Source organism: Temnothorax americanus, unplaced genomic scaffold, assembly GCF_048541705.1.
Source record: "Temnothorax americanus isolate GAGA-0224 unplaced genomic scaffold, ASM4854170v1 Scaffold118, whole genome shotgun sequence".
In the NCBI taxonomy this organism is placed as follows: Eukaryota; Metazoa; Arthropoda; class Insecta; order Hymenoptera; family Formicidae; genus Temnothorax; species Temnothorax americanus.
The window spans coordinates 264,822-286,521 of NW_027509251.1; the positions used below are offsets into that span (position 1 = coordinate 264,822).

The 21,700-nt window shown below is 35.7% G+C and overlaps 1 protein-coding gene and 1 long non-coding RNA gene across 6 annotated transcripts in view; one reads left to right on the forward strand and one right to left on the reverse strand.

Annotated features, from left to right (window-relative positions):
- Nucleotides 1-21,700, reverse strand: part of LOC143908851 (uncharacterized) — a 75,861-nt gene that overhangs the window by 50,340 nt on the left and 3,821 nt on the right. The window contains exon 1 of one of the 3 annotated variants that reach the window (XR_013260279.1): nucleotides 3,236-4,808. The exons of 1 other annotated variant lie outside the window; for it this stretch is intronic. This is a non-coding gene — a long non-coding RNA (uncharacterized LOC143908851). Of the gene's footprint in view, nucleotides 1-3,235; nucleotides 4,809-5,711; nucleotides 6,144-21,700 lie in introns of those variants that run through there. One more of the 3 variants, XR_013260277.1, reaches the window with a different exon arrangement.
- LOC143908850 (uncharacterized) overlaps nucleotides 360-21,700 on the forward strand; it is a 50,038-nt gene continuing 28,697 nt past the window's right edge. The window contains exon 1 of one of the 3 annotated variants that reach the window (XM_077426679.1): nucleotides 360-693. The gene's annotated coding sequence lies outside the window, so the exon portion shown is untranslated. Of the gene's footprint in view, nucleotides 694-5,465; nucleotides 5,764-21,700 lie in introns of those variants that run through there. The other 2 variants (XM_077426680.1, XM_077426678.1) reach the window with 2 other exon arrangements.

Here is a 21,700-nt window from a genome sequence, read left to right on the forward strand (position 1 = left end):
TATCAGATGTGATAATTTAAATTACTATGATTTACATTTTAGCGTATCGATAGCATCTATCGAATGGCGTCCACGACAAGACATTAGACGAAGCTCCTTACAGCAGCAACGATAATCCTTTCTAAAAAAAGGCATGTTAAATCGATACTCGCATCTCTCGAAGTCTTCTCGAAAGTCTCGACGTGCTTTGTTGGCTCTTTTCCGCGATGCTGATTGATTCTGTTGCTGCGCTAACTTCGTGAGCGGCTGTCATAGCATATTTTGACAGTTGTGTGTAATATTAAAGCTAAATAGCGCGCGTGAAGCGCGCGTCTGTGATGTCTAGTCCACTTTTAAAAAAGGCGTGTTACCTGAGTGAATTTCGTTTTTATCGTAAAATTGAAGCCTCTTTTCCGCGATGCCGATTGGCTATCTCGATTGATTGCCGCGCCGCGAGCTTGCTTCATCCCGTGAGGGACTGTCATCGCGGAGTAGTGTGGCGAGTTTCGTGCGTGTAGTGCGTCGTGTGTGTCGTGATGTGACAGCTCGCGTCGTGTCGCGAGGTTAATCGTCCCGCGTCGTGTCGCGAGGTTAATATTATTATTAATGTGATCTCTCATCATTATTATAAATATGAAATCGCTTAATTCTGAATTTTGGTCGCGTCACGCAAGGATCGAAGTGCCACGCGAAATATCAGCGGATCGGAGATAGGTAATTATAGTGACTCTTCCTCTTCTAAAAAGGACATGTCGTAGGTATTGTTGTTACTTTTCCGCGATGCCGATTGATTCTCTTGCTGCGCTTACTTCATTTGCAGCTGTCATTGTATATTTTGACAGTTGTGTGTATCAAAGCGGGTTAATAGTGTAATAGTAATAGCATAACGTTAAAGCCAAATAGCGCGCGCGAAGCGCGCGCGTCTGTAGTGTCTATAGTCTTATATAAAAGCCGTTTAACGGTAAAAGTATTTGCTTTAAAATCCTTTTGTATAAATAAAAGAAAAGTTTTAACTAACAACTGCACGCTTGTTTGCACTTATATGAAATCTGTTAATATTACGCTTTGCACATTTGTTTTAATACATCAAAGTACCATAATTCATTCTAAATAATTTTTCTCCGCTTTATTATTTCGCTTTATTATTTCTCCCCCATATGAAATAACTCCAGCACCAATCGCTGTTTCATATTAATTTTATTTACAGATTCTTATCGTACACTAATGTTAGATCGTTATTTTACTGTGATAGATAATATCTTAAATATTTTTTAAAACTGTTCTCGGCACGATAAACGTCTGCGTGTGAAATAATTGCTGTGATATAATCACGCGATTCACATCGCTCTAATTTTCTTGCTGACAGCGTACACTTCCAATTCAATATTAATAGATCCGGCATTGTCACACATATCTCGTTTCATTTCTCGTAATAACTAACGTCATAACAATTCGTGCTGTGCTATATTAAACGCGTAGGCGTTATATACCCCGAAGATCATAATCGTGCTCTTCAAATATTGGAGTTGGCACCAGAAAAAGGATTTTTGAAAAATTTGACAAGATTTTTTCCAATTACGATTTACCTCTTTGTTATTCGATGCAGTTAAAATTAATTATTTATGTTTATTCTTATCAGTTATTACCACTAAATGTCTATTTTTTTATTCGTTAAAAAAGTATGTCTTGATATTTGTTGCTTAAATGAATTATATGCTCGCCTTTATAATGTTAAAAAAAATAAAAAATAAATAAATAAATAATGTCAAATAAATAAAATATCACAAATATTTGAAGTAAATAATAATATCCAATAATAGTTAATTAATCGATAAAAACCTATGTTCGTCGAAAGACTAATCGTGCGTTGCTGCCAATAAGCTGCATGGCTACCCGGACTTTTTTCGGAGGTAGGACATAGCCTAGTTGCAGTCAATATAGCTTAAAGAAGCTAAGTTTCTCTCCAGCTCGCCTGCGCAACAAGTATCCGGGAGTCAAAATCGTTATAGCTCGCTCGCCGCGGCTTCTCCCCCCCCGAGTATCTTCTTCGTGGCGTTTTACCCTTTAATCCCGGAACCACAACCATGAGTGAATTTCGCAGCTTTCGCAAAGAGCTAACCTTCCGATATGGCGATTACGCAATAAATAACAAGTTTTCGACTCTCCCGTTATTTCCCGTACTCGATTTAACGCGTGAATAACCCGCAAATCGAATATTTTGCATATTCTCCGCGCGCGAAGAATGGCTATCTTCCTTTCTGAAGGCAAATAAATCTAACACGCTCGGTTTGCGTGATCGTAAGATTAAACAGCCGTCGATTCAATCGCCTCTTTTATTACTTTTCACCCGTCCTTTCAGTCACGGTAAAGATTAGGGTGGAAATCCCTCCCTCTTCGAAGAGACGGCTAAAATAGGAAAAGTTCGCCGTACACTTTGTCGCCACGAGCTTCCGCCGCTGTCTGTTCGCCTCATTGGCGTTTTTCGCTCCAAAGTTTGCAAGCTCGGAAACTTGCTCTCCTTCGGCACTTAGCCGCCGGCAAATTCATTAATATAATTAAGGAGCCGCAAGGATGAAACGAACATAAGTGCAGGTTCTGATGATGTAACTCCGTGTTTCAATAGAACTTAAATTATCTCGTAGATTGTGCCGAAAAGATTTCTCAATAAGTGAATATATCTTCCGTTGCTTTTCGCGTGTGCTTTAACTTTATTGCCGCCTTTGCGTGAACAATCCTCAATTTAACAATGTTGAGTAAATAAGTAAAATTATTTCCAAATCAACGCGATTAAATTTTTCAAAAATAATTCTAGTAGCACAACTTTATTGCAGCAATATTGGCTAACAATATATATCCAATTTTTATGTTGGGTAGCGACTAATCTTTCATGTTGGTACTATTCAAAAAAAGATATAAAATCTTTAAATTAAATTGCGCCAATAATTACAAAGAGATTATTATATCACAAAATTGCGTTACCAAACTCATTCAGAGTGATACGTACCAACCTAAGTGGTAGTAGCCTTATTTCTCCTTAACAAAATTATATCACAAAATTACGTTACCTAACTCAACCTAAGTAAAATGTTATTTCAAAAAAAATATATGAAATCTTTAAATTACGCCAACTACAAAGAGAATATATATATTGCTTTAAAAAATAATTGTAGTAAGTTAATAACTATTGTAAATTACTCCAGAAGTAACGCTCCCGTAAACATAGTAAACGGTCACGACTATCACTACATATACCTACCTAGAGTGGAGGCAGTTTTGCTATTGCTATGTAACAAAATCCTGTGTCTCTTTGCCGGAGGAGGCACACGTATCAATCTCTGAATTAGCGATGAGAGACCACGGTGTTATTACGCGCAAACGCGATATGTTTTTTATTCTAGGTTAGTTATAATAACTGATAAGTGACTGAAGTGACAGCGCGCTGTCCGCGCCAATGCACTGAGCGACTAGCGCACACGTACGCGTATATGCTGTCTCTTTTCAGTGTAGCAACACTGTCATGGAGAAGACCCGGGGGAACGCTCGACATGTTCTCAAATGCCATCTATCGAGGAAAAAAGCAACCGTACGACGACGACGACGTATCTTAATTGTAATTTTACTATTTCAGACTTTGCATCGTAATATCTCCCGCTCGTAGGGCACGTAAAGGAAAAAAACCACTCTTATTTGTAAATCGACCCAAGCTATCGATCAAGCCTACTTGGAACTTGATCCGTTCACTCGTTATATTGAGATCTCAAAATCTCGGGTACTCGCAACTCGTGCGTTCGCGTAAAAAAGTCACGGTGCGTCTCGCTCCGCGTGTATACTTGGCGCAAGACACTGCCGTGTCTCTTGATATTGTAAAGTAAACTTTCTCTCTTTTTGAGCTAATATTGACAGTGCACTTGCATTTTGTTAATCAATATTAGCAGTACATTGGGAAATATTGGCCAAGACAATCCCAATACAACCAATATTCAGCCAACATGTTGCCAAAATATTGTGCTACTAGGGAATTTTTATATAACTTTATCTATATCGTGCGCGTGTCGCATATTTAATTATTATTGTAAAATATTGCCGATAAATATATTTAATCCACATTGCCACAACATTAATCAACTCTCAACACGCGGACAAATGGAACGTCGGAGAAACTCGGTCTTCTAAAACGGAAAAGCGGATAACGGGGCGGATAATTCTTCAGACGTCGTGCGGATTGGTTTTTTTGACGATGTTTTTGACAGCGCAATTTACTTAGGTCAACAAGAAGCTATTACCTCTCGCATGGCGGCTCTATGAGCCCATTGGCCTCAGCGCGCGGCCAGAGTTCCTTTCACAATTTCTCCCTCTGACCGACCCACAGGATACGTGGGCGAAAAAATATTAAGTTCTCTATGTAGCCGCGCGCGAAGACTAGCCTTTGACATTTCATATGATGCAGTGCTTACCCAGACCTCGAGGAACTGGCGTAATGGGCGTCACGTTTATTTCCGGAGCGTTTACGTGCGCTGCAATATTTTGCTCTCGCGGATCCGACTGATATTCCGACGAGGCATCGGATAAAATGTATTTCACGGAAAATCATCTCTCGCGTCGGCGCGTTTTCTAAAAACGTAAGACGGTGGACGGAGGAAAAGGGTCTTCCGATTTTGCAGCGAGGTGAGGATTCTATCAAGACGACGGTACAAAAGAGGCTTTCAGGTATTCCGGAATAGTTAGATCTCTCTTCCCCTTTTCACTCGTCTACTTTTCGACGAGCTACGTTGCCTCATTATTATATAATATCAAAAAAAAAAAATCTTATTAACATCATTTTCGTTCACTTTTAGATACTTCCTCGTGACCTACTTGCGTGCAATTAAGAGATTAAAATTTTCCTTTGCACTCGCTTTTTCCAAAAAATTCATAACCAGGAGGATATATCGATCGGTACGGCATTGAGAATCCAGGTGATTTAACGCATGCTGCACATGCACATGCGGTTCTAATTTGCCTATTGTCTAAAGCCACACGTAGCGTATCCTAATCCCACGTTATTTCCCAGAAATAACGAGCAGATTTAACGCATCAATTACTCGACGTTTCGCCGCCCGCAAAATTCGCGGGCTCCCCAACTGTCAACTACGTCACTGACGAGAGAGGGGTGCAGTTTCCCGGACGTACATTCGTCCATAGGATGGTTTTTAGGGGAAAATTCAACAGCGGGTGGCGCGAGAGAGAGGGGGGTGACAGACCGAGAAGAATCCTGCGCGAAGGTGGAGTCCCAGAATCTCCTAAAAAAGAAACGGAAGAAAGCGTGACAGAGAACAGGCGAGTGAGATAGAAATGAAATGGTCGGTGGGTGACGTAGGGAAAGGTGTGAGAGGGGAAAAGGAGAAGAAGGTGGAAATGGAGGAGGAGCGAGCGAGCGAGCGAGAGGGAGAGAGAGAGAGGAAGAGAGAGAGGAAGAGAGAGAGAGAGAAAGAGAGAGAGAGAGAGAGAGAGAGAGAGAGAGAGAGAGAGAGAGAGAGAGAGAGAGAGAGAGGAAAGAAGACGAATGAAAGCATGAACGGGGCGTGAGAGAGAGCGAGGTTCCAAGAGCATCCTCGTTTAGAGCAAGGAACAGGAACCCCGGCGGCGTGGTGGCAGGATCGACGACGGGGGTGGCGGAGAGAGAGAAGGCGGCCGCGGGGGTGGGTTTCGTACGGCCAAGGCAGTGGAGCCGCGGACAGTCGCCTCGACGCTACCATCTCTCTCAGTTGCTCCACGGTTTCCGGACTCGGCGGACTGGCCAGGCAGGTTAGTGAATCCAATTCTCGTTCATTCACCACCAGTCAGCGCGTCGTCGTCCCTCCGTCGCACCCGTCGTCCCTTCCGATCTCTATTTCCGCGCACACCCACTCTTTCTCTCTCACTCTTTGATTCGCCGTTACACTCGCGTTTCACGTGTCGTTCTACCGGCGACCGCGACCGTTTTTTCCCTAGATTTTTAATAGGTTTTTCAGAATAATAGAAAAGACACGAGACTACGTGATACGGGATTAGTTCTGCAGGGATACTTCACGAGACGAGCTGGAGGGCGAGGCATCGCGAAGCCTCCGAATGTCACAACTGACGTGCGTCTCGCGCCGCGTTCCTTGCTGATTAATGAGAATTAGGCGTTAGCGCTCTCTCGGTGACGCACAACCTGTTATGCCACCGTTGCACCAGAAGAGGCTGCAACGCCGACGTACGCGGGGAAGGACGTCGGGATTCTGCCGACGAGGAGGAATTGTTCAAATATATGAGATTGTCGGAATTAGAGCGGGAGAATTAGAATGAAGGCGTAGTCTCTGCGAAACGCGAAATGTCATGCGGGAGGCGGGAGAATGAGTGACAAATGACGGATATAACTTTTCGATAGACGAGTTCATCGATTGGGCCAATTGTACATACAAGGTGACTTTTTTTTAAGGAAATTAAAATTCTCTAACGTATGAAATTACTGGAATAAAGTCTAATCTATAATTACCTCGCGATTATGAACATAATAATGTTCGGAAAACTTTTCAAACGGATGCTTTGAGAGATTATTGTTATTATTAATTGAATTAATCGAATAAAGTTGTCACATATGTTATAAAATTAAAAACATGTAAAAATATAAATATAAAAATATAAACGACAGATTCTACGAGAAGCAGAGAATGCGAATTAAATCAGGAAAGAGAAAGAGAGAAATTACAAAATTGACAAATGAAAATGTAGAAGCACACCGAGAGAGATCTTGTCGCAAATATATTGCGTGCAGTGACGACGAGCCGTCCTAGATTTGCTAGGGTTCAAGATTCGTTTTCCCATTCAGATAATACCAAGCGTAACCTTGAACAAGAATAGACTATTTTATGATTAACACACCGCAGGAGTTACTACATCCACATATGAATAGTCATAAAACCCTTATTGCCCCATTCGGGTCGGTCGAAAGTAGGTCAGGTTCCGAAATTGGAAGCCGTCGATCGGCGAAAAATGTCGAGGCGATTTTTAACATATGGCATCCCACGCAGAAGCGATGATATTCCAGTAGGTTATTGCGCGTTTTCAGACAATACGCACGTCCTAAATTGGGACATATGACGTCTGTAAGACATCATAATGACATCTTTAAGATGTCATATGTCCCGATTTGGGACATTATATTCACTGGATTGTTCGCACGCGCCACATCGCTGTTCTTACACGTCGTGAAAAAAATACACATCTTCGTTTTTATTCGCCATCCTGCGGGAAAAGAAGTCCTGCAAGAAAACGCGGCTGCGCGAATCGCGTTGGACCCGATTAGGCTCCATCACGCGCGAAACATTGATGGGTTTTGCATTCTAATTACGTGCCTCGGCTATCGGCCATAAATCACGGTTTAACTTTGCTAAACTGCGTTGATACACGGCGCCGTAATGAATAAACACGAGGCACAAACGCGATAATATCCTCGCGTTAGTCTAATGTGAGTTGACAACATTTGCAAAATGTCAGCCGTACACGAATGACGCATTTTGCGTAACTCTACTCTAGCGAGCTATCTGATTGCGTTTCGATTAATCGTGTACGAAATTGTACAAATATTAATAGACAGCGAAGTAGCGATAGGTAATTGGAATGCGATTGTAATTTAGTAAAAATTAATTTAGCGGAAACTATCACGGTGATGCATTATAATTGCTTTTGCAGTCAATATTGAGGATTTTACTGCTACAATCTTTTTATATTTTATATAGTCGATAAGTTCTTTATTATTTCATTACGTGTCTTTATAGTGCTTGTGTGCGCGTATGGGAAAAGAAACTAATTAAACTAATTGTAGTACATGCAAAAAAAATGTAAACAAGCACAGTAACAACTGTGCCGCAATCAACACGTAGAACTACGTCTATTAGAATAGAACATATATAGAAGAAGCATTGAACATCGAATCTGTGTCCGACATCGTGCGAGAGAGAAACGTTAATTGTGCGAGAGAGAAAGGTAGTGAAGCCTAATCGTCCGCAATGCGCATACGCAATAGGCATCTATTCATCCATTCATCCATTCACCCTTCATCCATTCATCCATCCATTCATTCATTTATTTATTAAATCCATTCATCCATTCACCCATTTATTCATTCACCATTCATCAATTTACCCATTCATCCATTCACCCATTCATTTATTCATCCATTCATTCATTCTATCATTTATTTATTTATTTAGTAAATCCATTCACCCATTCATCCATTCATCCATTTATCTATTCATCCATTCATTCATTCATCCATTCATTCATTTATTTATTAAATCCATTCATCCATTCACCCATTCATCCATTCATTCATCCATTCATTTATTTATTTATTTATTTATTTATTTATTAAATCCATTCATCCATTCATCCATTCATCCATTCATCCATTCATCCATTCATCCATTCATCCATTTATCCATTCATCCATTCATCCATTCACCCATTCATCCATTCATTCATTCATTAATTTATTTATTAAATCCATTCATCAATTCATCCATTCACCAATTCATCCATTCATCTATTCATCAATCCATTCATTCATTTATTCATTTATTTATTTATTTATGAAATTGCGAAAACCCTTAGCTTACATCAAGAGAGAGAGAGAGAGAGAGAGAGAGAGAGAGAGCTTTCAAAAACTATATAATAAAGTATATTTTTCTTTAATACTTTTCGAGAAAAAAAGAAAACGTTGCATGAACACGTTGCAAGAAAACGTTGCATGAAAACGTTGCATGAAAACGTTGCAAGAAAACGTTGCAGTCGTACCCCCATACCCCCCCCCCCGAGAAAGACGTAGTTCTACGTCAAAAAACCCATAAAATAAAAGCTTTTAATAATGTGAAAAATGAAATTTTGCAAATATGCGAAATCCGAATTAAGCCGTTTTAGTGAAAGAATTATAAATATTCTGCAATTTGCGTCGTGAGACGCTGCATATTTGCAAGCAACAAATAATTCAGGGTTGGATGTACCTGTCGGATTCGAATCTCACTTGTTGCAACCCTTCTATTTCGACGCACTCGCGTGAAAAGAGCTTTCGAGAAAGTTCGTCCTTCTAACAAACCGGCTTAGCGCTTTTTCGTTATTTCCCTGTCGAGGCTCGAATGATTTATGCACCTTGCCAGAAACATAATTCCCACGGAACCATGATCGAACATGACGCGTTTTCACAGATAGAGGAGAAGATCGTTACGATGATTTGCGTAACGGAGATTTCTCAACTCTTAAATAATTGGATCATTCACGCTATTTTTATCGTCTCGTAACACCTTGTCAATTATATAGGAACCATAGAATGGTTTTTATTCGATATTATTTCTCAAACGTGAATAAATCAATATTATTCAAAAGTCATCAATCGCCGACACGGTAAAAGGTACCCGAGCAAAAAAATAGATTATTTTAACTATAACTTTATATTTTAACTGTGTTCAACTATAGCTTTATATTTAATATAACATTTAACTATAACTTTATATTTGATCTATAACTATAACAACATCTGCCCACGATTTATCATTATCAATATTATGTAATAAAAATGCAAAAAATGTTGCATTATTAATTTGTTATAAAGTAATAAAAGTAAAAGATTTATTATGCAGTAATTATAACTTGTACATATATTAAAATTATATGATGTACATAAATACAGAATATATATAATTATATATAATATATATAAACTATGAATAAATAAGTTAATTGAGAATATCATTTCACGAGAAAAAAATGTTCTGACTAATTAAAACTTCTATATACCAACGACATATTGATTTAAAAGTCTACCAACGTGCAATAATACTAAAAAAAAACACAAGAGAAACGATAAAATGTTTTTCATTGCAAACGCAAAAAAAAACAACAGAGTCAATAAATCAATTACGGTAACTTAAAATCAAAGGCAAATTGGAAAAGTTATTTCAAAGATAATTTTCAATCAAAAAACAATTTACATTTAATTTGCAATAGATATGCTTCCAATATCAAACAATTAAATCATCCACGCAATTCTGATTATCCAAAATAAGAGATGGTTTTATCTAAAACCTGTTGCATTTAAATAATTCGGTAAATAGAAGGTACCATTTTTAAAGTCTAATAAAAGAAACAACTTTTCACCATATATATTGTACTGGTTTTTATTTATCTGGTTTTTTGCAAGCTTATTGCAAGCATGTATATTATTTATATATTTATAATTTTTATTTGTTTGTGGAATATTAATTTAGTGAGTCGTTATCGCAACAATTTCAAATTTTTTGAATAAAAATGCGGATAAAATCTAATGCTCGAAGATGAAAAAACGAACGAGGGGACAAAATCGAGAGGTGTGCGATTGTGCTGGCGCGCAAGGGCGCGTGAAGATTTACGATCGAATCGTATATTCGCGGCATTTACCGTTATCTCTTTTATATTGACGCGCTGTTTAGCACATTTATCATCCAGAACCGTCACGTCGGGTCGTAGGAATCCTTTTATTGCATACAATGGCATACTGATACGGTAAAAAGGCCGCGCTAAGATAAAATCGGGTGTCATAAACTGTTGGACCCTCTCTGCTTTATATAAGAACCGTTTTTTAATTTTTTCGAATTTTGAATTTTCGTCTAATCGGGTAAGAGATTTTATTCCCCTCAAGTTTTTTTATCATCGTTTGCGTTTACACGATGGAGAAAGAGAAAGCCAATAATATTTTCATTATTAGTAGTTTTAAAACTGTTAAATACTTATAGTATTTAATAGTGTATATTTAAATATATATAATTTAATAATATATTTAATATATAGATATGGACTATAAAGTAACTTAATATAATAGAGACCACCTAAGAATAATTTAATAGTATATTTAAAGTATAGTAGGTATTTATAGTATTTCAAATTGTTAAACACTATAAAAAACACAAAAAGAGAAAACACAAAGGAGGTAGATTTTTATATAAATGTTTTACTAATGGTAATATTTCAGTGAGAATATAATGGTTGAATAAACGTAACTTATTACAAAAATTGAATGTAACATTTAAGGTATAAATGCTGATTATAATGTTTATTAAATATTCCTTTTTTTTTACTACAGACAATATATTGTGTTGTATACTTTTTTAAGAGATTAAAAGAAATAACTTCACTGTTTCTTTATATCGATCCCACACAAGAAACGACAATCATAAATCTTTGTGCATAAAATGTCAAAGTCGAGTACGCAGGTGTTACGTCAAACGCGCATTTTTATTTCTTTACTCGTTATAATCCAGGAAGTAGAATACAGCTTACACCAAAGAGTTATTTTACGAGGACATCGAATAGTAATACCTAAAATATTACAAAGGAAAATATTAAATGAATTACATAGTGTACATTTCGGTATCGTTAAAATAAAGATGTTAGTACGTAGCTATGTATGGTGGTCGGGTATAGACCGCGACATCAAACAAATTACTAAGAATTGCGCTGAATGTAATGCAAATAGGAATAATCCACCGAAAATCAAACATATTTGGGAACCTGCGACATTTCCTTTCGAGCGAGTACATATTGATTTCGCGGGGCGAAATAATTTAATGAACTAATTTAATGAAAATCCGTAACATTCTTTCCACAAACGTTGCTTGTAGTTACTAATTTTTCATTTAACTGCTTTTTTAATCAATGATCCTTTACGAATAAAAGTAGAGGAATATATATAAATAAAGAAATAGAGGGAAATAGAGAAATCTGTTGATCTGTCTCTCCTGTAAACGTAGCTTTATATAACATGTCAGAGCAAATTTATCTTGCCTTCATCTCTAGATGTCCCCGGCAATAATTTGAAAATTCCAAATCTTCCCTTAAACACGAGGGATTTGATAACAAAAATTTTCTCGATTCTTTCTTCCGGTTTTAAATGTGTTTATTTTATTTCGAACAGTTTGATCGGTATTTAAACTTAAATTAAAATTGAACATTGTTATACGATCAAATACGGGTAGAGTAAAAAATAAGTTGCTTTGGAAAAATAAATTACCAATTTTTTGCTACGCAAACCAATAAATTTTTAAATCCACTATTTTTCTGTATTTAGTGGATGATACCTATTGGATATTACGGACAAATAAGAAATTTATTATTTATCTCTTAAAGTTGTAAGCTAGTTTTTGGGCTACATAAATTTCTATCCGGTAAAATAATTAAATAAAAGATGATCTGCTGACCGCAAGTCAAGCGGCTGTACGACCGCGAAGGCTATGCGTGTCACATACACCAAACGGCGAGTGTCATTGTAACAATAAAAGGAGAACAAGATACATTGCCTTTAACGCACGGTAGGGGAACAAATACGGCGAGTCCGTCGCGCGTGGCTTACGAAGTACTACTTGACTTTAGGCTCGCGTAGACCGCAGCCTGGAAATAGCTACCTTTGAATTGTCACCGGGAAATAATTTGCCTTATACAACTTCAGCATATGTACCGTCGGGAGTTCCCGAGAAAGAGAGGGAGAGAACTCTCTAAGGCTAACAAATTACCGGGTTGAATGGCAAATACCTTTTGCGAATGCGGCTGCAAACTAGTGCATCGCCGTGGTGGCGATTAATCTTCAATGGTAACGAATGGATAAATGCGCAACGGATGAATGCATGAGATTCGAACGATATAATAATTTTATTCCCGTACAATTCATTATTTCCGCTAACATTACCAATAATCGAATTAACTCAATTGTGAAATAAAATGCAATTCATCTCTAGTTAAAAATTAATTTATAACAGCTTCTACGAGTCGCATTCCCAAGCAACTGTAAATTAGCATGCTAATATACGATGTGACTAAATCGATAAATTTAACAATAAACGTAAGAAATTATGAAAAACACGTGCGGCGTGCGAGCTTTTCATTCTCGTGTTAATTTTCCATTGATGCACGTATTCTGTTTTACACGCTTGTGAATCGTTGAATAATTCATTTAGACCGTTTCTCTGCGTTTGATTACGCCGCACACGCGGTAATAGGAGATGCATTTTCCCGGCCTTGTACGACAGCATTGACATATAACAATGTATCTGAGATATTTGTTGCGGTTTCTTATTGTTTCCACCTATATGTCGTATATATATATATATATATATATATATATATTCCATCGCTTCTTGATTAAATACGTTGCAAATAAATAGCGAACGTGATGCGCATCGTATTTTACTCGTGTTCGTGGAAATTCCGATGACATAGTTTAACGTTCCCACGAACCACATTAAATTAATCGATTTAATTATTTACTAGAATTTAAACGCGCGAAGGGAAGGGAGATGAGTGCAGCAAATTATAATATGTAGTTGATCAAATAATACCGTTTGTGTCGAACGTTTTATATTATTTTCAGTCATCAATCAAGATTGATAAAAAAAATCCATGATAAAAAATACTTTTGCTCTCTAAATTTAAGATAATTGAAGATAATTATGAATAATGTAAATGTTTATTTAAAGCATTATGCGTTATTTGAAGAAACGGAGAAAATTGAAAATGGATATCACTCGCGGTACAAATATATTAAATATTATCTATATATATATATATATATATATATATATATATATATATATATATAAATGAATGTATGTATATGTATGTATGTATGTATGTATGTCCTTTATGCACTCTTAAACTATTCGACTGGTTTTGAAAGTATTGTATATGAAGTATAGGGGTAGAATTTTCCGGGGAGTGTTGTAGAATGTATAATTTTTCGTTACCGATCTCTTTGGGAACCGGTATTCGACATTTTTTCATTTTTTCGGGAAATAATTGACCGAATTTCAAAGAAATATATATGAAACAGGAGTAGAATTTCCCGGGGAGTGTCATAATGTGCATGTATAGTTTTTTGTTACCGATTTTCTGGAAACCGGTTTTTCTATATAATTTTTTTTAATTTTCGGAAAATAATTGACCAAATCTCAAAGAATTGTATATGAAACGGGGGTAGAATTTTCCGGGGAATGTTATAAAGTGTATAATTTTTCGTTACCGATTTTTTTGGAAGCTGGTATCAAAAATTTTTCTAATTTTTCTGGAATTAATTGACCAAATCACAAAAAATTATATATGAAGTAAAGGTAGAATTTCCCGGGGAGTGCTATAAACTGTATAGTTTTTCGTTACCGATCTTTTTGGGAATCGGTATCTTTTTGGAAATTGGTTACGAAATTTTCCAGAGCGGGAGAAAGAGAAAAAGTGAGAGAGAGAGAGAGAGGGGTAGAATTTTCCGGGGAGTGTTATAGAATGTATAATTTTTTGTTACCGATCTTTTTGGGAACCGGTATTCGACATTTTTTCATTTTTTGGGGAAATATATGACCGAATTTCAAAGAAATATATATGAAACAGGACTAGAATTTCACGGGGAGTGTTATAATGTGTATAGTTTTTTGTTACCGATTTTTTGGAAACCAGTTTTTCTATTTTTTTTTAATTTTCGGGAAATAATTGACCGGATCGCAAAGAATTATATATGAAATAGGGGTAGAATTTTACGGGGAGCGCCATGATGTGTATAGTTTTTGTTACCAATCTTTTTGGAAACCGGTTTTTTAATTTTTTCAATTTTTTGGGAAATAATTGATGATTGAATCTCAAAGAATTATACATGAAGTAGGGACAGAATTTCCCGGAGAGTGCTATAAAGTGTACTATCTTTTGTTACCGATCTTTTTGGAAACCGGTTTCAAATGACCGAATCTCAAAGAATTGCATATAAAAACAGGGAGGAAAGGAAAGAGAGAGAGAGAGAGAGAGAGAGAGAGAGAGAGAGAGAGAGAGGAGTAGAGGGAGAGAGGGAGAGAGGAAGAAAGGGAAAGAGAGAGAGAGAGAGAGAGAGAGAGAGAGAGAGAGAGAGAGAGAGAGAGAGAGAGAGAGAGAGAGAGAGAGAGAGAGTGAGAGAGAGAGACTATTTGCGTGTTTTACTACATATGTCCTCCGGGGCGAAGCCCGGGTAACCAGCTAGTTGTATATAAAAAGAATAAAAGAAGATATATAATATTGAGATATAAAAAGCAGAAGGACTTCAAGTGCTTTTGTAAGAGAAACTCGAATTTCGGGCGTAGCAGAGCAGACATTTCATTTTCTCCAAGCGGCTTCTGTTAACTCTCCGATAAAGTTCGAACAGCCATTTCGGACGGTAATTGCTACGGTTTGTTTACCAAAGACTATCCCGGATAAATCGTCCGAATGAAGAATCGATCCTGGTGGAATGGGTAAAAAGGCACCGCAATATTCTCGCCCTCGCACGCTTATCCCTCGTCAAGATGTCAGCCGATTCCTATTTATGCAGAATAAGAGTCGACGAAGGATGCCTGTACGTCTGCTGTACAAAAAAAATCCACGTAACGTAAAGCTTTGAGAGAAGTTTTTTCTCATGATTTTCTTTGTCGACTTTAATTGCTCCGCAAGGTAGGATATCAAAGGCATCAATTACCGCAAATAATTACACGATAATAATATTATTAGGATATTATTAGGGTAGGTAGTCCAACAATGAACCATGTAAATTTCAGAGACGTATATCTCTCTCAATTATTGAGTTGGAGATCTGTGTTTTTGTATACAGTTCATAAATTTAGTTGGCTACATTCTGTATAAGATGACTTATAAGTCATTTTTAAAATTTAGCCACAATTTTAATTTTTTTAAAACAATGTCAAATGGTTCATTGTATACAGATGTGTGCCATTATTAACAATAAACCACACGTTTTATACAGTGAATTGTTAGTGTTATTTTAGTTTTACTATGTTTTAAAATGTTTATTTAGGGAAGAGATAATTATAAGACATAATAAGTAAGATTAGGATAGTATGACTTTAAATTAAAGCTAACTTAATTATATATGTTATGTTTTCATTATTTGAAAAGCTTTCAATCAAAATTATTATTTTTAATCAGACTTTTTCTTACTTAGATTATTATTTATTGTAACAACTAGTCAGTTTAATAAGACTTATAACACAAATAACTGTAGTAAAAAACAAAATGGTTTATTGTAGACATAACATTTTTTATAATAATCTTCAAAAAATACGGTAAAATAATGCAATAGAAGAAAGTTGCTTACAGAATTATAAAGCCAAATATACACACAAAATTATAGAATAATGAAAAAAATAATAGATATAACAACAAAAACATGAAAAATATGTAAAATTTACGAAAAAAAAACGTATAGTTTTTCACCCAAAAATCACAAAATGTGGTCTCAAACGGCCGTCCTTCGCGCGATTTGCCGGGAGCCGAAGAGGGGTTCAAATGCGAATCGTTGCATGACAACAAGCACAATCTAGCAACACTACATTTATAAAATATTGCAATGGTTCATAGTGTACTGGTTCATTGATGAATTACCTACTCTATATATTTTTCCATAAAATATTATTAAGATATTATGATAATGTTAGGATATTAGGATATTAGGATATTATTAGGATGTTGGAATATTATTAGGATATTAGGATATTATTATAATCCTAAATTTATAGCAGGCGGTTAATTAATCAACAAAATACGAAAAAAAGTTTCGTAAATTAAATTATGCTGATTATTGTTACATGTTTCCGCAAAGAGTGAGCAAACTTACGGCAATTAGCGTTCCTCCTCACGACCTAATTTAACGGTAGCGGATATCGCGCATCCAGCTGTCGTCGACAAGTAAAACTGGGAGTATCGCGCGAATGAATTTACAACGGTTACACTCGAGTTACACTTCAATTACGTGCATGCCCGACTCTCGGTGTATTTATACACGCCGGATTGAGCGAAGTGATGCAAAATGCATTAAGGTAGTCGTCTCGTCAGGGCATGTATTAGATAAAGTTTTCGATTTTGGATTTTATATCAAATTATATGATCAGCTTTGCAGTCGATTTTTTCTGTGGCTCCTTACCGACTATTTACTCTAGAAAATCGATCTCGAAAATCACAAATTTTGCATTACTTCATACAGACGGCCAGAAAAAGAAGGCTCTATCACGGTTTCAATCACATATTTTTCGCATTTTTCGATTAGATGAAGTGAGAAAAAACATTGCTTTTTGTACATTAGATTTCGAAGAATCCGATGCAACCATAAAATATATAGTTTGCCGGAGATTTCGCTGCTAATTTTTTTAGTTTATTTTAGTGAAAATGCGGTAATCGAGCAGACATTCTTTGGTCGAGGTAAGGTTGGGAAGACTTGGCAAGCCGCTGGCTAATCACTGTAGTTGCAGGTTATGAGGCTCGTCTTTCTTAGCCGAATTGGATAGTAATTGACACCCCTGTCATGCGTTTTGAAACCCTTTCTCAGTAATTGTCAAAATTCAATCGAAAAGGAGATGTAACCTCACTTGTAACCTTTCTCGACGACTCGCATGATCAGCTGATCAAAACGGAGTCAAATGAGAAAAATCACATAATTTGGAAAAAGTAACATACTTTGGCACGTATGAAATTTTACACCATAATTCATAAAATTATTTTTCCCTTAGCAAAAATTGCCTGAAATATATTTCTGAACGTGAAAACCTACAAACAGTCACATGACTAGCACGTAGCGAGACGCCTACCTTAAAACGGCTTGTACGCTGTTTATCATGAAAAATCCGGAGTTTTTCCAGCGAATTGCGTTTTCTCTTTCTTTTTTTTACATTCATGACAACGTCACCTTTCATGACCAGCGCGTTTCCGCTCTACAAATACAATTTACATGCAAGCCGGAATAAAAACTTGTTTTCATTCAACTATATAAATCGTTTTCCGAAGTACCTAAATCCGTTTTTCTCCGTAAAGCTCGAAGCGCACGTAATATATATTCAGAATAATCGTCATTAATAATTTCGACATATATATTCTTATCTCGTGATACTATTCAATTATTATGTTACTTTAAATAGAATCACGTGATATTTGAGGAAGCTGACGACGCGAAGCGAATAAGAAAAGTCTCTATATAGAGATCATTTATTTGCATAATAGAAAAAAATGTCAAATGATATATCGACCAAGAAATCGTACTACAAATCTCCAGTTCGCGGAGAGCCGAAATATCGATTTTATTCACTTTTGCTTATATATACGCGGGACTTCCATTTCTGAGAAACAGAAAAAATTGAAAAGTACGGAAGTGCTTTTCGTTCTATTGCTTGATTTATCCGCGAAGCGTTCGTATATTTCTAGTGTAATTCAGATAATCGAAATTTCTCACGAGTTCACCATCTCCCGCCGCGATTTTATGTATCTCGTATAGGTGGATCGGTTCTCGTTGGCTGATTTTTCTCACGAATCTTCCATGTCCATAATACATTTTGTCTTTCGTCAGATCACGTGTTATTGTTTATACATCAAATATTTATTAGCTTTTATTTCTTACTTTATATATTGAATATTTATTATGTGTTTTTATATATATATATATATATATATATATATATATATTTCTTACTTTTTTAACCTACATTTTTTCAATTTATTTTTACCAATGTTTGACTTAAAACATGCCCCTGCTTGTAATACCGAATCATATCAGTGTTATGCGTCGTGTCGACAGGATCTCCGGATCTCATTGTACAGATTATACTTTTACCAGACGTTCATATACCATACTTTTATATTTCTTTATCTGACTTATTGCGATGTATTCGTTCTCCAGACTACTTGGTGAGTTATCTTAGAATTGTTTAAATAAACCCTATATTGTAACATCTTAATTATACTTTTACAGATATGGATCTTTCAGTCTTATTATGTTTCTGTAAAATTTCCAATCAGTAAACTCACTATTACTACGTTTACGCGAGCGTTACTTCTGTAGTAACTTACGATAATTCCTTCGCGTAAACGGGATTTTCCTTCGCGTAAACAGGATTTTGTAGTAACTTACGATAATTTATTCCGCGTAAATGAGTAATATATCGTAAGTTACAGAAGTAACGCTCGCGTAAACGTAGTATATGTTGTAAAGGAGAATAGTTTATTATTATATACTTTTTAATATTATACCGCTCAAATTGGAGCTGAAACGTACGGATGGATGTAATTGAACAATAAATCAGTGATATATTGATACTACGCACTAAGAACCGCGTGTGACCCTTACAGCCTCTTCCGATTTATATATACTTAAAGAAGTATTCTGGTTTGAAAGATCGTAAAAAATAGGATTTTTTAGAAATTTTTTGTAGTTAAACGAAAAAACCGAATAACGTTCAACTTTACATGTTCTTTTAAGCCTTATAAGAATATATTTTTATTTTCTCACAAGGGAACGTTTTGAACCGTTTCCTCGGCAACTTTTTACGGATATGTAGAGTAGGGAAAAATAACAGACACGTATTTTTTTTTTATCGGCTTCGAAGCATGTTTAGTGGTTGAAACAACGCCTCGAAAAAAATTCCATATATTTGATTACGAGTGAATATATCTGAAACCGTGAGGTACACGAAAAAATGTTTTAGAGAAAAAAGTTACGATATATTAAGTGATCTCTGCGATCATGTAATTAAATTTTTTTGCAAAATAGAATATTTTTGCAAAAATAACATTGAAGAGGTATGTTGAAAAATATGACATTTTTTTCAATCTAAATACACGATTATAGAGATTATTTAATATCGTAGCCTTTTTGTCTATAACATTTTTTACATACTTCTAACTTCACGGTTTCAGAGATATTCACTCGTAATAAAATATATGAAATTTCTATTGAGAGGTTGTTTCGAGAACCCCCAAACATGCTTCGAAGCCATTAAAAGAAATACGTGTCTGTTGTTTTCAAACGTTCCCTTGTAAGGGAACACTACAAAAACGCTCTTTTTTGTTATATCCTGGTCATTATTATAGACGCTCGCAAAAAACGGTAGAACTAAATCAATATTCTGGACAAAATAGCGGCCTTTTTATTAAAAATATTACAGTTTTTCCTCAATATTTTGTTAATATTTTATTTAAAAAAACTAATAAACATTTAATGTTTATTCTAGTTCAGACGATAGCTGCACTTCTCCAGTATAGGAAAATTTTTTGTTTTCAAATAACTAGAACAACTAGAATTATTTATACTGTCCATATGCGTTTTTTTTGCAAGTGATTAGGATATAACATAAAAAAGAAAAGCGTTTTTATTACTTAGAAAATGAAAATATTTTCTTAAAATAAGGTTAAAAAAAACATGTTTAATGCTATTCACTTTTTTCATTGACCTACAAAATTCTTTCATTTTACCTGTAAAAAATTCCTGAAAAATACCTTTCAAATTAGAATACCTCCTTAAAAACGCACAATAAAGCGTCAGTTTTCCAAAGAAAAATTTATATATCAAAAATAAAAAAAAATCTTTTTGTTTGATCGTTCTGTTACTATATTCATACAGAATATACCACAGCAATGCTGTGTATAATGAAATGCTGAAAATCCATTCAAATTTGCGAAAAGACAGCTTTCAATCTTTACCCAACGTATATGTGTAGTTAATTTAATAGTTCTGTGTTTCATGCGTAATTTAAAGTAATATACATTGTTAGATCTGTAAGCTAATATTTGCAAAATAAACTGCATAATATCCAGATAAATTAATTACAATATACCACATTAATCTTACTTATATACATACCCAATTGTGATAAAAATTTAAGTAGGGGAGACCGGGGCAAAGTCGTCACCGGGGCGAAGTCGTCATTACAATTATCTCGAAATCTATATGTTGTGTGAACTCGCCATTAATATTGTAAACGCTACTTATGGTGTCCAACGCTACATATGGTTGGGTGTGACCAACGAACGAAGTTTAGTGAGATTATACGCCATGTTGTGATTTTCATTAAGACAACCGTGTTTTCGGAGATCAAAAGTGAATTTCTTACGCGTCGAAAATTTTTAATATTTTAAATAATATTTTCTCTCTGAATCTCGAGATAAATGATTCTGAAGAGTAATGCATGCTGAACACAAATCCAGTAAAGTTTCTTTATCTTTGTTGATTTCTATAAATATTTCATGAGCGATCAAACTTAAAATCAGTGTCCGGGGCGAAGTCGTCACCAAGCCACCGGGGCGAACTCGTCACTGTGACGACTTTATCCCGGCGGTTTCACTTTATTTTTTGTTGCAAATGCGTCATTGTATTTCTCAATTGCAAGAAAATGGTACGCACGTACCATTGCAAAACGACTCGCGTCGACAAGAAACAACTCAGGAAGACAGTTCTTGCGGTAAAAAAAGATAAAATTAAAACAAAATAAGACAAAGTAAGACAAAATTCAGACAAAAGATAAAATAAAGACAAAAAGTAGCCGCAAAATAATTTGGGGTCCCGAGAACTACTTTGAACGACTGGCTGAAGAAGAATAATGATAAAATAGCACACTTGGATGACGTGGTCGTACGATATCATGGAGGCTTCGGGCGAAAATCAAAGTCAAGGAAGCAGCAGTGGTCGGATTCCGACGAGGATTTGGATAATATGTCCTACGTGTGCTCAGAGATGACAGAGAACAGAACTAACGAGAAACAAATGCATTTCGTGCAAGCGTAGGGTACATAAGTGCGTGCGCTTTTCTTGTAATTTTTCGCCATCGTGCATGTTTTTAATTAATGTTTCCATTTTTTCGATTAAAAAATAATTAATATAAAATGTATTCCATCATTTTTCATGATCGGAATTATGAATTTTATTTAAAATCCA